Source organism: Atta cephalotes (genome assembly GCF_000143395.1).
Source record: "Atta cephalotes unplaced genomic scaffold scaffold00101, whole genome shotgun sequence".
Classification (NCBI taxonomy): Eukaryota; Metazoa; Arthropoda; class Insecta; order Hymenoptera; family Formicidae; genus Atta; species Atta cephalotes.
Window position 1 is genome coordinate 216,794 of NW_012130165.1, and position 4,892 is coordinate 221,685.

Sequence of the window (4,892 nt, forward strand, 5' to 3'; positions counted from 1 at the left end):
TGTACCGTCCGTACGTATTACGGGTTCGTCGTGTGTCGTGTGTGTGTGTCGTGTGTCGTGTGTGTGTGTCGTGTGTCGTGTGTCGTGTCGTGTCGTGTGTCGTGTCGTGTGTGTGTCGTGTGTGTGTGTCGTGTCGTGTGTGTGTGTGTGTGTGTGTGTGTGTGTGTGTGTGTGTGTGTGTGTGTGTGTGTGTGTGTGTGTGTGTGTGTGTGTGTGTGTGTGTACATAGAAATTTAAAAATCCGTAATAGATTTCTAATTTTATTCAGTTTTCTATATATCTACATATACGACTGGATAAAATGCCTTTCACATTCATTTAAAATAAATACTAATTGTAAAATATTTTTAAAAAATTGTATTTAAAATGCAAAATGCAAAATAGATTTTTCGAATCCATTTTAAATGTAAAAATAAAAATAAATGGATAAATAAGTTAAATGTGAAAGTGGATAAATAGGTATTTTAAATAGTTTTCAAAATGGTTTTTTTGCTCTAAAGAAACAAAAATTTTTACAAAAAAGTATAGAAAAACTATTGATTTTGAGACAAGATCTTGAAAATTCTTAATTTTTCGTAGTGGAACATAGAGAAATTTGTTTGTCTCAGAAATCCAGTTTTTCGTAAATATTTGTAGCGAAAGTAATGTTGTTTGAGGGCGGAAGATTTCTTGTTTTTTCAAAAGAACAAACTTTCTCTATGTTCCACTACGAAAAATTAACAGTTCTAAGTTTCAATCTATGTAGTTTTTCGTAAAAACTTTCCGCTAAGGTGGTGTATTTTTTAAAAAATATTTTACGTGAAATTTATTTTTAACGGAATTCGAAGCTCTGACTACAATATTATAAATAAAGTATTTCTGATGAGAATATTTAAAATTTTTTAATATTATATGATTTAATATTATATGATTTGGAAATGGGATAATTTACTTGAATAAAATTAAATCAAATTAATACGAGAAGCGTTGGTTACAAAAATTAGATGTTAAGAGTAATATACATTTTTAAAAATCTATATAGTATTTACATAAAGCTGGAACATTAATTTTTTTATTAAGATTATTTATGAACTATTTAGAATTAATTTTCTTTTTACAGTTTAATTTACAGTTTGTTTGAATATTCAAAATCTTTGGCTAAAAATAGGACTTCTTCTTATACATCAATGATTCTAGGGAAAATTTGTGAAAACATAGAAAAACCATTTGGCATTTACCTATTTTATAAATGATTAAAAGATTCTATTTCAAATGTAAAATGAAAATGATTTTCCAAAAACCAATAATTTAAAATGGAAAATGCAATAATAGAAATAGTAGGGGGATTCTAACTCGGAGGGCACAGGGGGAAGGCGCGAGGGATACTCGTTGGCGCGGGGGAAGAGAGGCGCGGTAAGGTCCCGGCGCTATCGGTATTAAATACCAGTGACCACGTTGTGACGTCACGTATCATTGGGATCTCGCTGCCGCCGCCGCCTTCTGTAAGTAAAAAAATAATATAGATAAAAATATATAACAATATATAAAAAATAATAGTGTATAACATAAAATATATAAATATATAAATATAGATATATTAGTATTATATATATTCTTTAAATTTTATCAATAAGATTTTATCAAACTTACAATCCCAATCTTCAGGCTCTGGATCGGACTCGTATGCCAGAGGCCGAATAGTTCAGCCAAGAAAAAGTCATCTTCCTCCCACATATCAATATTCTCCTCCTGGTTCGTTTTTCTGTACGAATCATCATCCGATTGAACTGATTCATGAACCCTCTTAGCCTGATATTGCTACGATGTGTCTCTTGAAAAAAAAATGGATTACAAAATGAATTTAAAAAAAGTATTATACAAAATGAATTAGATAAATTTAATAAAAAAATACTCTACGTATAATTTATAATTTATAAGTTATAATTTGTAATTTATACTGAACTTACCAGAGGAATTACTAGAATCCCCACCTCGTTTCGTAACTAGAGCCGTATGACTCTCAGGTCGATCATAATGTACTGGAAAAATAAAAAGTAAAAAAATTAATTCATTAAAATATTTGTACAAATGAAAAAACTATTTACTCTCTCAACGGGATACTCGTAGTCGATCTCGATTAACTCTCTCAAGTCTTTCATCTTCTTCAGTTATATTTTCGCTTAAAAAGTTGTTAACAAAAGTCTTTTTCTAAAAAAATCACTCTATTACAACTGACACTTTCACTTTCACTTAATCACATAAACGTGCAACAATATTTTATTTAAATGATAGAATATTTTTACCATTTAAATGGTAGAATACTTTTGCGTTTATAAAATCATTGAACTAAAAAAAAAGGAAAAAAACGACATGAATCTCATGCAGATGAGATGTGACAAAGACTGACGTTGAGAAGCATCCTTCGCTGCGGCGAAGATTTCACAGTATCTCGTCGAACTTTTCAAATTCATGCTCGTCTACTATTTGTAGAAACCACAGACACACCTATTTGCAGAAGCTCTGATCGTACGTCTGATAAAACGTACAATTGTACTTTATCATCACAGCACAGTTCTCGAAATATCGCAAATATCAGTTCCTTGGGAGAAAGATTACTGAAAGTGTCAAAGTACACGATGCGGTTGTTCCTCACCTACGCTATCCAGTGAGTACCAGACTGTTGCATCGTCCAGATTCACGATACCGCTTTCGCTTCGGCGCGCATCGCTCGTTGGTAACGTGTTACGCATGAATACGCCTGTAAAGTATAGTACGCACATACGTCTCACGAGCACGTTCAATTGCACATTGGTATTTGTGCTTGATTGCATTTTTATCATCTGTTAGGCATTTTTTTTTCTTTGCAGCTACACCCTGTCCGCGTTTGTATTTGTACGAAGCGAGATACAGTCCGGCTCTGTTCCATCGCGCGATTGTTGTAGCTCTTCGAGCTAACATCGCGCGACTTCGCTTCCTCGCTGGCCGCTTCGCCGATCAAGGACTCGATCGCGTCCAACATTGGTATCGTCTCGTTTCGCCGTCAAAAATATCCGCTTTTTCTTCATCGTCTTCTTCTTCTTCTTCGATTTCATGCCCATATCGATCTTGGGCTTGGCTTTCATCGCTGCCCAGATGACAGTAGCGGCGGCTGTCTCGCTCAGAGCCGAATTTCTCGCGATAATGCGTCCTAGCGCTTTATCGGCGAGTACCTTGTCCGTCGCGTGCCTGTCGGTGAGATAGTTGCTCCGAGAATATGTAATGTCATGTTCTCGGGACGCCGTGTTCAACGGATTTATGTCCACGTCATTTCTGGCTAATGCTTCATAAGCCAAGTGCTAGGACCGCAAAACTGGTAGTCCGAAATATGTAATTCGAAAGGAAGTACGTTTATCATTTGATTCAGCAGATCGCCTCGCGACGCCGACATTCGTTACAGTCCTTTATCTTGGGTGCGGGACCATCGATGTGCGTCCGTTGCCACGGCTAATTATTAGTGCTCGTCGCAGTGATGATAGGTTCGAACTTCTGAATTTGTCTTCACATTCCGAAAGCTTGTTTCCAGACGTATTCAATGTAGTCGCTGTACACGTGTAAGAGTTCGATCTTTGGTATATATTGAAATTGCTCGGCGCTCAAATCTCAAACATCAGAATGATGACAGCGTGAGATATATTTTGCTACTGCGCGATTCGCAGATTCGCGCGCCTTTAAATAATCGTTCGAGAGCGCGTAGCCTTTAGTGCAAGCACGAAATTCGTGCGGAAACTATTGATGATAGACGTCACAAACTGATACGAAATCGCGAATAATGGGAGGCAGCGCGGAGAAGCGTAAGCATAGTGAAATGCTGCCGAGTACTATACCCGCAATCATTTGCGGCCTACGAATTGCGGTAAAACCAACGTTTTCATAAGCTTGCTCGAGAGCCCGAACGGCATACATTTCTAGAACATATACGTCTACTCGAAATCGCTCCAACAGACAAAGTATCAATATCTCAAAAATTTATTTATTTCTATTGAAATCTACTTTACATTTTTCAATAATAATGATATCGTTCTATCTTTCCCCATCTTTCCATTCATTTTGGATGGCTGATTATTCATCAACGTTTCATTGTTCATCTTTGTTGTCTAACTTATAGGATCTTCTAATCAAATATTCTGATCTCATCAATACGACCTATCTGCAGGAATTACTGCAATATAATTTTGATTCTTATTCTAACCTATCCTCAACTACTCATCAATATCAACTTTCCAGTCCTTTTCATCGCAAAGCAAACTTTCAAAACGCTTTCTCTTACTTTGTTACAAAGTTCTTTAAATTCCTTCCGCTTTCTATACGTATTCTTCTGTCTTACTCCGCTTTTAAGCTAACTTTAATCGAATACATTATTATATAATTTTTATGGTATTATTTATAACACACTTCAACTGTACTTAAAAATTTATAATATATTTTTATAATATATATATTAATGTTTTATATTAATATTTTATATTATGTATTAATATATATATATTAAATTATATAATATTATATTTTAATATATATATTAATATATATATTAATATTATAAATATGTTAATTGAAAACTATGTTAATAATCGAGTAGGCAATAAATCAGCATTCTAGCTACAGTCTCATCTTTTTGATTGCTCGGTGATTACTTATATTTATATTATTACTCGTGTACTTATATTTGTACTCTATATCTGTATCTCTTATCACTTTTTAATACTGTAAGGAATTATAGATAGTGAGAGAGAGAGAGAGAGAGAGAGAGAGAGAGAGAGAGAGAGAGAAGAAGTAGAGTAGAGATAGTGACGAAGTAAGGGAAAGGGGAAAGTAATAAGTAAGAACGAAGAACGAAGGAAGGTAGTAGGAGGAGGTAGGAGAGAAGACGTAAG